This window comes from Halichoerus grypus, chromosome X (genome assembly GCF_964656455.1).
Source record: "Halichoerus grypus chromosome X, mHalGry1.hap1.1, whole genome shotgun sequence".
In the NCBI taxonomy this organism is placed as follows: domain Eukaryota; kingdom Metazoa; phylum Chordata; class Mammalia; order Carnivora; family Phocidae; genus Halichoerus; species Halichoerus grypus.
Genome location: NC_135727.1, coordinates 129,225,406 through 129,237,519, shown reverse-complemented (window position 1 = coordinate 129,237,519; position 12,114 = coordinate 129,225,406). Strand labels below are relative to the sequence as shown.

At 39.8% G+C, this 12,114-nt stretch overlaps 1 long non-coding RNA gene across 1 annotated transcript in view; it reads right to left on the bottom strand.

Moving 5' to 3' along the window:
- Positions 1 to 12,114, bottom strand: part of LOC144380578 (uncharacterized) — a 533,150-nt gene that overhangs the window by 369,942 nt on the left and 151,094 nt on the right. Inside the window, exon 2 of the long non-coding RNA XR_013444781.1 lies at positions 1,330 to 1,415. This is a non-coding gene — a long non-coding RNA (uncharacterized LOC144380578). The remainder of the gene's footprint in view (positions 1 to 1,329; positions 1,416 to 12,114) is intronic.

Here is a 12,114-nt window from a genome sequence, read left to right as displayed (position 1 = left end):
AATTCGAAATTTCTGTACCTTCTCAGTTTTACTGTAACCCTAAAAGTGTCCTAAAAGATAAATCTTACCATACATGTCAGCAATCCCTCTCCTAGGTACTTACTCAAGAGGAGTGGAAACCAAAAGACACACAAATATTTATTCAAGTATATTCAAGGCTGCTTCAGGTGGAAGGAACTTGGCCATGCAATGAAATGGGGCCAGACAAAAATGTGATTTACATAGACAATTACGAAGAGACTTATGTTCAGAAATTATTGACACACTGATATTTGCAGCTGCATGGAGGACTCTCAGAACCATACGCTGAGCCCAAAAGACAAGGACAGAAGAGAACACGCTGTCTTGTTTCCTATATCTGACATTTTGAAAAATGTGCAATTGAATTTACAGCAACAGAGAACATACACTTGGTTGTCTAGAGCTTGTTACAGAAGGAGGATTTGACCGGAAAGGGGCAAGAGGGAATGTTCTGGGGTTATGGGGACGTCCTTCGCCTTGATCATAGAAGGCATGGGGTTATGCTGATGTGTATATTTTCCCAAATTCACTGAACCGTACACTGTAAATGGATGTTGTTTATGGTGTGGGTTATACCTCAACAAGTTAAAAACAGAAATGACCTAGACATATGAATCCCATCTATGTAATACAGGGACTGGGTGACAATTAAAATCCACCATAATGCTATTGTAAGATATGCATATTAATTATAAGAGTGCCATACATATGATAGAGACTGTACAGTAGAGATTGATATAAAAGAGACTGGTTTTAGAAGTGTGCATAAATCATAACAGTGCAAATTTTTACTCTTGCTTAGTGATCATCAGCAAAGACTTTCTAATGGTAATCACCTTCTCATGCTCTTCTCTAATAGAAACACATTTTGCTATAAAAAAAAAAGAGTGCCATACATTCCAAATTAATGAATGGCCAAGATATAGTACACAAACCCCGGTCCTAAGAAAGCTCAGCTAGTTATGGGAAGAGCAGACAGAGTGGATTTCAGGAATATATGAATATGGGCATAAGAAAGGACATCTCCTAATGATAAATGGGTCCAATCATCAAGACAACAGAAAAGCATTAAAAATGTATGCAATTAATAACAGAGATTCAAAACAGACGGAATGTGATCTAAAGTCAACGATGGGTGAATCCTTAAGGACAGACTCAGTGTGCAAACGTCCTTGTGAGCTGATAGAACTGTACATAGAGTGTAAATTACTGATCATATAGTAAATAACTGATAGAACAAAGAGATAGAGTGTAGATAAGGGTAGGTATGGCGTAAGCCCAGCCCGTCACATGGTCGAAGGGACTGACCTTCATGCACCCAAGAGCCGTGGAACGCAGCGCCATTATCTTCAGGTGCTCATGGAGTGTCCACAAAGACAGACCATCTGCAGGGCCTGTAAAATAAATAATGGGACATTTTAAAACACTGAAATCCCATCAAGTATATTCTCTGATCAGAAGAGATTTAAATTGAAAATCAATGAAAACAATTATCTGGGAAATCTCTGCATATTTGGCAGTTCAAGCCAAGTATTTCTGCACAGCCCATGCGTCAAAGAAGAAAGTCTAGGAAGTATTAAAAACCCTATTTAAAATGTGTGGGATTCAGCTAATGTGGTCGTTAGAGGGATATTTACAGCTTTATAGGTGCATATTAGATTTTTTTATAAGGATTAAAATCAATGTTCTCTCTATGAAGCAAGGAAAAGAGAGGACAAATTAAACCCAGCATAAGATGAAGGAAGCACTAAACACATGAAGTAATATATCATTGAAATAAATCAACAGAGAACGTGTGGGATTTTCAGAATCATTGTTTAAGTGGTTTTTGCTTTCCTTAGGGAGAAGCCTGGGGCCTGGGACATCGTAGCTAATTTTAATCGAGGTAAAACAGGTGCTAAGGGAGCAAGGGCAAAGAACAGAGTTCGTGATGAATAGGCAGGATGAGGGTTTAAAATATACAACAGAAGGTCAAATTAATTATGCCGTGTTCATTCTTGGTAACCCACAAGTTCACCTGAGACCCTCTTGAGAAGCCAACAGGAGTTGTCCGCTTGTGGGACCGAGGGAAGGAGAAGTTTCTTGAGTCCAGACGGCTGCAATCCTGTGTGGATGCACCATGAGAATGCAGGGAGAGCATGGGGACATGGTGGGGGGCCCCTCTGAAAACAACAGATGCACACAGAAACGTGGAGAAACAACAACATGCGTCTATTGACAGGCACGGGGACAGACTGTGTTGGGAAAGCTTAGATGACCTTCTCCTTGGAGGCGGTAGGTGGGAGTCAGGCAAACAAGTAAATAACTAAGTGTTATGTCAGGTGTCGATGGGCAGCTGTGTCCTAAGAAGCACAGAGAGGTTGGCTAATGAGCCTTGAACAACAAGAGGAAGCCCAACCCAGACAGAAAGGCCCACACACATTAAAAGGAGCATCAGGATGCTCCGCTGGGAATGGTTTGCAGAAGAACAGAAGAGAGTCCCACTGGGCAAGCCACCGGGCTGTCACTGAAGGGCTCTACCATGGTGGCTGCAATGCAGAGGTCCTGCAGTGTTTGATGAAGGATGACATATGGGGCAGGCAGAGAGGGGGAAGTGAAGGATGGCTGAGGAATGTGGGGGACCCCAGTCGGACCTCCAGAGGCTGGCAGACAAGCTGTCCCTGGGAAGAGTCTGGAATTTTGCAAGTGCCAATGCACGTCTCCAGATTTGTCTGTGGTCAGTGGTCGTAATGCTTGGTTTGTTTGGAATTCCTGTGTCCAGGTGACACCTTCACACAGAAGTGCTCTGGAAAGTATTGCACAGTCTACAAAAGTTACGCCTTTTCCAGAGGCGTATCTCTACGCCCTTTGCCCTTCGGCCAGGCCAAACCTTTCCATGAACACATTATGGAGAAATTGGAAATTCTTTTTTGTGGTCTGTTTTATGTAAACTATGAAGAGAAATCTCTGGAATATCTATTTTAATAATTATTTTTTTCTTTCTCCCTTTCAGAAAATAAACAACAGTGTTCAACTAAGTGCTCCCTCGTTTGAAACAACAGTCTTGGCCATTTGCTGTCTCTCACTAAAACTATTAAGTGGAACGCTGACAAAATGTTTAAAAGAGACTTAACAATTTGAACGTATTTATATTGTACACATTGAGCTAACCTTTAAATTATCAGAACGTCTGCTATACAAAGAAAACAACATAGTCCCTGACTCCCGGAATTTAATATTTAAGATAGTGATGATTTGGGCAGGTTTATTGAATTTGTATATAATATTGTCCTCTTTACCAGCAGTACACGGAAATGCATTTCAAGTGAGATCTTGTCATTCTGTTCCTTTTTATAACCATAAACACCCATGGAAGTAAAGTAAAAAATAAACAGTCTTTTACCGAACTACATTTTATAGGGAATGGTTTATGGGAAAGTTTTGTACACGCAGAGAGTTTCATTTAAAAAAAAAAAGATGTACGCACATATTCAGGAGTATTTGATGCAATGAAGACAATCACCAAAAATGCAATTTCCAATAGAATGAAAGACAGAAATAGAAATTTGTCTATTTTTGACTTCTCGAGGAAAGAGGATTTGAGAAGGTATTTGAATCACAATAAAAAAAGAGACTTAAAACTTTTTTTTTTTTTAAAGGAAGCCATAAGAATAAGCCCAAACAAGCATTTGGTGTGTTTGTAAAGAAGTCTTATAAAAGTGGAGGAGGATTTATTGAATGAAGTTTGGGAAGCCAACTGCTTTGAAAAGAACATCTTGCCTCGGGAGTGAGATTTAAAGCAGCTGTGTCTTACTGTGAATTCTCTGGTAATGGTGATGTTCTTGCACTGAAGATTTTCATATTCGTTCTAATCTAGAGGTTGCAGGGAGAACTCAGGAAATTAGGAAGGGGGGCGAGCTTTCGCCATGTTGTGTTTACAGACTGTTATTCCGACTCCGGCATTCTGCCCCCAGAGTTACGGACATAACTGCCCATATGATGGACCCTTATGTTTGTGTATATGTACACAAGGGATGGAGATGTTCAAAGGATTTTTCCAACTGTGTGGAAACTTAATATTAGGGCCTACTGAGCCATCGCAAGATATGTTTGCTTGATCCTAACGCCCAACACAAAACAGCAGTTTTATGGGGTTGGAAGTTCTTTTTTTCCGCTTGACAAAGAAACTCAGCCCCAGCGTCTTGTTTTCAAAGATAATTTCAATCCACATGTTTGCATATTGCTGTGTAGAGAGGTTTGTTATGCATATGCTCAAATAACACCAAACATTGTTCTACTCTTACTGGGATCAGGGCAACCAAATGGGGCCTAAATATACATTTCGTAGATAAATGGAATGTTTGTCATTGAAATGGGAGATTATGCACTCTTTCTAAGTTCCACAGGAGAAAAATTTTCTTATAGGTTTGAAGTCAACAATCTCACTGAAGCTAATATATTGTTACCAGAGTAATTTGTTATATGTACAACTGGTCAACCCTTTAGGCGCCCCTCCTTCCAGACAATCTATTAGCCCTATACCGGTGATATTTATCTAGTTGACTTCTGCCCAACTTGAGGTTTTAGCTTAAAAAATATCACCACCCATTGTTTACTGTTGATTTAAGTATTTTAGGTTTGCAAAAATAAGGATGTGCTTTACAAAATATGTTCCTGCTATGTTTGATTATTTCAGTCTCCTGAATTATGTGTTTCTGTTGTGGTACTTATTTATTTTGACCTATTCCTAACTAAAAAAAAGAAAAAAAGTTTACTTAGTGTATATTTCTGTCCAAATACACCATGATTTTTAACTTCTTACAAAATTTTTCAAGAGAGTTGACCCATGGACTCCTATTTCTCCTTTCCAAATCTCTCTTGAATTCACTCCAATGCCTATGAGGCTTACACAAGTAAGTGAGCTGAAATATAAAGAAAATTTGCCCCATGACTCACCAGGGTGTGCCCACATTTCAAGGACCTCCCATGGTTAAATGCAATGGATAGTGTCATGTTGTTACCGTAGGAGATGTTCTGCAGCAAGCATGCCTAGTACCACCCCTGAGAAGAAATTTTAAACAAGATTGTGGGGATCACAGCTAACTCCTGTTCTTTCCCTCTGCCATGAGAATGGACACATGTCACATAAAGAGCTATTCCTCAGCTTGTGCCCTACAATAAGAAGACATGCACGGCTTGCATGGCCATGAGATCAAAATAAAGATTGAGTAACAAAAACCACTGCTGACACTGGGTGTTTGATACACCAGCCAAGTGGTTGATAAGAACGTCCAATATATTTCTCACACGTGAAGTGTCCAAACGTGAGCTCAACACCATGTGCCCCAAGTATACCCACATTTAGTGTCTGAGTATGAGAAGTCTCCAAACTTCCAAATCTTGTGATGCTCCTTAACTATTCTTCATCTCTAATGAGTTCTATGCAAATGTAAGCACATCGTGAGGGGTGTACTTGAAAGTGTTTGCAGAAACCAGAAACCAGTGGTGAGAAGCATCATTTCCTCTCAGCTGCGCTAAAACCCTCACTTCCATTGATGTGTGGTTCAACAAGACCCCGGAGCGGTCTCCCTGCTGCCCCCTCCACCCTGCCCAGGAACCGTCAAGAAATTATCTGTATACTTTTGTTAAAGTTTAAGTTGAAGTATGGCATATCTCCACTCAAAACGCATGAGTGGCTTTCAATTCTATGGGTAAAGACCAGAATTTCCAAAGTGGTTCCACAATACTCCTGTGTGTACCTGATTTCACAGATGTAAAGTGAAGCCCTAGGAAATTACAACCACTTATTGTTTATGTGGCTTAGGAATGGCCCCGATTTTTTTTATGATGGCTTTATGTACGTCTTACCCAACATTAACAGCTGTGTTTGATCAAGTGACCTAAACTTTCTATGCATTCTTTCCTCACCTGTCAATTTGGAGGTATTTAGCCCACCTGCTCTAAAGGGCATCTATAGAATCTAAAGAGATAAGTATGAAGCATTTAGACCAGGGTTTAATTTGTAGGTTTTCATTAAATTCAAAATATTTTCAAATGCCCGTGTAGTTTTTCTTGGATGCATTTTTTTTTTTTTAAAACACGTATTTCCAAATTCCAAATGCAAGAACATTTTCTAGTTCTCTTCTTGGCTATGATATACTACTTGACTGCATAATAATCTGTATGATTTTACTCTTTTATGGTTCTTCAGACTTCCGTTAAGTTTAAACAGGTAAAAAGTCCTGGTTTGTCTTTTGAAGTACAGGAGTACTTGCACTGTTCTGTGCAGTGTTTTAGATATATTAATTAGTTCAATTTGATGGATTTTGTTTTCCATATTTTCTCTATTTCTAGTGATATGTTAGTGAAGTTGTCTCTCCTTCCTGAAACAAGTGTGGAAAAACCTCCCCATTCCAATTATGAATGCATGCTATGGTGACTTCAGGAGTTAGTGTTCATCACATTCACTTTCAGAATTGATATACGTTCCTGGTGTTTTTCATCTTTTACTGTTTTCCAGTGTTCCTTTTTTTTTCCCCTTTTGCATTTTTCATTATTTTGTCTGATACTGCTATAACCATAGGAGCTTACTGACACTACTTAGTGTTTTGGAGTTTTTATCAATTGTATCCTGAATGTGAACACAAGGTGTTATGATTCAGAGATGGATTTCTTCTTGAAAATCTCACAGCACATAATAAGTGTGTCCTCACCTTTTGCCCCCAGCCCTTATCTGGTGTGGATGCAATGAGAAACAGGTCAATTGTACAAAGTGAGTAGCCTAACACCCTATAGCCTAGGAAGTAGGGAAAAATAGTTTTCTCTGTGTAAACAGGGGGAGGAGGCAGCTGTGAGGGGTCCTCTTACGACAGCTCTTTGGATGTAAATGAAATCTCTTCAGGATTTTGGGAGACCCTGACAGTTTTATCACCTACAAGTGGCTATAAGGTCATGGGATTGTTCCTCCTTGAAGTGTAAACAACCCAAGTGACTCCAGTGCTCCAAGAGCCTCGGGGCTTAATCTAGAGATAAATCTGTGCTGTAATCACTTGCTTTTGGGGTGATGAGAGAAATTTTATTATCCTATTGGGTTACATCACTTACTCCTTTCATTACAGAAAGAAATGGCTACATATCTAAGCTTATGGTATATGGAAATGTTTCTAGGAGAAGTGCAAGCAAACATTTCCTAATTTTATATCATATACATTTCAGTGTCCCAGGGGGCTAGGGCTTTGGTTTTTGTTTGTCTGTATGTTTATTTTTATAGGAACACTGAGAAACCCAGAGAATTATTCCCCACAATATTTTTATGATTTTCATGGCCAATGCTTTCCCAGACGTTCTTCATTTTTGTATCTAAGCGGTATATTTGTAAATAACATGTATTGGATAGTTTTCATCCAGTCTGATTCTCTCCGTATCTTACATGGAGACAGTGCTACATTTTAATGAATTTTATTACTGTGCATATATATATACGCACATGGATGGATGGATGGATAGATGATAGATAGATAGATAGATAGATAGATAGGATGGATAGATGATAGATAAAGAGATATAGGGATGGATGGATAGATGGATAGATGGATGGATAGAAGGATAGATAGGTAGATATATATGATGGGTGGATGGATGGATGGATGGATGGATGGATGGATAGATGATAGATAGACATAGGGATGGATGGATGGATAGGTAGATAGATATGAAGGATGGATGGATGGAGGGAGGGATGGATGGAGGGATGGAGGGATGGATGGATGGATAGATAGGTAGATGGATGGATGGATGGATAGATAATAGTAGATAGTTAGATGAAATGTAGGTACGCCATATACTATAATATATAAAATTTGATAGGGTTTTAAATACACATACATATACATTTCAGTGATTATCTTTGTTCTACCATTTTTTCAACTGATTATTTTTCCACCTTTTATGTTCCTTTTCAATGAGCTCTGATATATAGACTGTTATTAATTTCTCTATTTTAAAAGATTTTATTTATTTGAGAGAGAGCCCATGAGTCAGGGTGGGGGGAAGGGAGGAGCAAACAGAGAGGGACAAGCAGACTCTGTACTGACCATGGAGCCCAGCACAGGCCTCAATCACACCACCCTGAGATCGTGACCTAAGCGGAAACCAAGAGTTGGGCGCTGAACCAACTAGCCACCCAGGGACCGCATCCACCTGCAACCTTTCATATGAGATCCACTTCTCTGCCTCCATTTCTCTAAGTATTAGCACACATATGACAGATTCTCTTAGTTTTTGATTGTCTGAAAAGATCTTTATTCCTCTTTCAATTTAGTAAGACAGTTCAACAGTGGAACATTTTACTAGATCATGACTTCCATTGTGTCTGTAGAGAATTTAGCGGTTCATCCTGTTAGTTCCTTCTCTCAAAGCAATCCACTCTTTTGCGCATTTAGTGTTTGGTTTGGGGATTTTGCTCAGGTAGGTCTCTGTGTGGATTTCTTTTTGTTTGTTCTTCTTGGGCTGGGCAGTGCTTCCTGAGTCTCTAGCATAATGTCTTCCTTCAGTATTAGAAAGTTAGGATACATTACTTTTCAAATACTGCCTCTGCAATATTTGAGACTCCCTCTTTTTCTAGTATATTACATACTTACATGTTGAACTTTAAACCAAATCTTTTTTATCCCTTTTATTCTCTACCACGTTCCCGTTCTTTGGCTTCTTCATGTTTCATTTTGTCCACAGTAGTGTCATTCACAACAGCCAAAAGGTATCCATCAATGGGATGAATGGATAAACAAGATGTGATATACATCCAATGGAATATTACTCAGCCATTAAAAAGGAAGACTATTCTGACACCTGCTAGAACATGGATGAACCTTGAAGTAATTGTGCTCAGTGGGATCAGCCAGACACAAAAGGATGGATCCTGTATGCTTCTAATTCAATGAGGAACTTTCCTGAAGCAGTCAAATTCATAGACACAGAAATTAGAACAGTGGGTGTGAGGGGTTGAGGGAGGGTAATGGGCAGTCGGTGTTTAATGGAGACAGAGTTTCAGTTTTTCAGGATGACAAGAATTCTGGAGATGGTTGCATAACAATGGGAATGTACTTCCCAATACTGAACTGTATGCTTAAAAATGATTAGGGTGGTAAATTATAAGTTCTGTATATTTTACCAAAATTCGTATTTAAAAGAACATTGGAGTTACTAGTCCTTCCTTCTGGAATCATTTTACTCAGATAACTGCATGACTTTCTCTTTCCTCTCTTCGGATCTCTGCTTAAATGCTCTTCCACCACTCCCTGCCTGACTTCCTGTGTTATGTTTCCATGTGCATCAATACTTGCAATTTTCTCCATTGAGGGTTTATTTATTTCCCGTTTCCCCTCATGTAAACAGAAGCTCTGGGAATCATACCTGTGTGGGTCACTGCTTTCTCTGCTACAGACCACCAACAATGGTCTTCACTTGGTCTGGGCTCAACAGGGACCCACTGATTGCACACCAAACACTTGCTATGAGCACTTGTGAAAATACACTTTATTTTTGGACGGCATACATGGGGGTAAATGACTACATTGCTCTCATCAAGACTTTATATGAAAAGTGAAATGATATGTAGAATATCAAGATGTCTTTTAGACGTTTACCTTTTTCTGTTCTTGGCATGTAGTGAGGCCAGTAACTTAAGGGTTATGTGGTGTCAGCCTTTCAGGACAGAGTAGACAGGTGTCTGTTTAATACTTTACCCATGAATACGTAGATAAGAAAATGCAAAAGGCAAACAGAAGAGACCTAGGCTCCTAGAGATAATCCTAGAAAAGATAAGAATATTGAATTGATTGCCAGAGTCTTGACGGATATCCAAAGAAATGCGAGAATTAGAAAGCAAAGAACATGGCAGGTGGGCAAGGTGTGGGGTGTGCCTTGTGTATTTGAAGAGTCGTCTCAGATGTCTAAAACAGTTTGGTTTTATAGGAGAGGAAAAGAAAAGGGAGAGCTAGAGTCCTTTGAATATTAATAATTGAGCCTCCACTGCACCATATCTGTTGTACTTTAGTGTGCACTGAGTGAATATACCTAGGTAATTTATATAATTAGGACCCAAATGGCATGTTGACGGGAAGTGAAGTGTATTTCAAGGGAACCACAGAGGACAACATTCAATTAAATATTAAACTCAATCCCCATGTTGACTGATGACAGAGTAGTATCCATCTCATAATGCTCAAAATGGATGAGGGTGGACAGAACATTATCAGATACAGAAATGATAGCCCTCTTTTTCATGCAAGAGGCAACCGATATGGGATAACCCACAGAGGGGAATACAAAACACAGAAAAGTAACAATCGCTCCAAAAGCACAGAGAGAGACAAATGAAAGAATCCAATTCAATGACCCAAACTGACCACTTTTAGACCTTAAAAGGAAGCAAAAGCTCAGCTGAAGAAGCAGGAGTCCTGAGATACTTTCATCAAAAGGTGACAAAATGTCAAAGCCCAAATGAGAGACAATTACTCTGAAGAAATGACTGTCTTAAACAGAGTCTTTTGAGTCCATGCTATGGGCAATTAATTACACTCTTCAGGCAGGGAAGTCTCTCATCGGTTGTCTTTGTTGCCTTTTGTGAGAGAACAGAAAGTATCTTTAGAATCAGTGAAAAATAACTTGTGAAATCAACATAGAACAGAGTGTCCTGTGCCCAAAAGCATAACCAGATCTCTGGAGGAAGGAAGACCTCCCAAGAATGTGAAGACCACATGGTCACTCCAAAAAAATAAGTCAATAATTTTAACCTGTCACCGTTTTCAATGTCGATAAAAAAATGTGAGGGAAACTAAAAAACAAGGAAAATCCATTGTTTGTCTTGTCCTTTATTCGGCTGAAGGTGCTTAGTCATTTGTAGGAATGATCTCCTGACACCTTCGAAGCAGCTGGTGTGAGAACTGGAGCTCTCATGCCCTACTGAGTTCTTAGCCTCAGAGAAAAGAGCCTCTTCCATCCGTTCACTGGGCTCAGGCAGAGGTGGAGGGACTTGGCAAGGAACTTAGCTGTGTGGCCTAAGTCAAAGTTGATCTCAAATCCTGAGTGCTGTATGAGTCTGCCATGCTGCTGTAGGAACAATCAATCTATCAAACTGGGTGGCTTAGAGCAACAGAGATGTATTACCTCAGAGATGCAGAGGCCAGAAGTGTGAGACGGGGTGTGGGCAGGGCTGTGGTCTCCGTGAAGGCTCTAGGGGAGGGTCTGCTGTATCTCTGTCTTCTTGCTGGTGGAAGGTTGCTGCTTTGTGGCAGCATGACCCCATGTGCTCCAAGTACACATGCATCCAAATTTCCCCTTTTGGAAGGACACCAGCCATATTGGATTAGGGGCCCACCGCAGTCCACCATGACCTACTCTGAACTAACTACATGTTCACAATGACCCTATTTCCAAAGTATATCCCATTCTGGGGTTCTGGCAGGTAGGACGTCAACACATGAGTTTGGAGGGGGACACAAGTCAGCCTTTCATGAGGGATTAGTTCCACAGACTGGGTTTTAGAACATATTAACCCTGGTCTTATCATATTTAAAAAGATACTCATTTATTCTGGACATTCCAATCTTTCTGTTCTTATCCCACAGCCCACTTATTCTCTTCCATAATTGACCAAATGTGAGCAAGAGGATTGCAAGATGCCTGTTTCCTTGTTGTTTCATTTTATGAGCCTGTGAGGATGAGTGGCAAGTTCATTTAATGTTGAAGAAATTGACAGTGGTAACAGCTTCCTAAAAGACTCTTATTTTATCGACTGATTCACTGTTTTCTTCAAAGATATTAATAGCAATTTAAGACCTGTTTTCTCCGAGCTAAACACTCTCTTATGAGCTTTCCATAGATACATAATTATCTGATATTCATAATAAGCTCAGAGGGACACACTCAGGACTCTGTATAGCTTTGTCTGTGAAGAAGTTCTAAAGTGGTGTCACCCCCAGCTTGCTCACCCCCTTCAGAGACTGGGAAAGAGGAAGACCAGATTTCTCCACGCTTGCATCTTGGCATTTGCATTTATGAGTTGGCTTGTGTCAAAGCCCACACATAGACTTTTCCAACTTTCCACAAGGAATA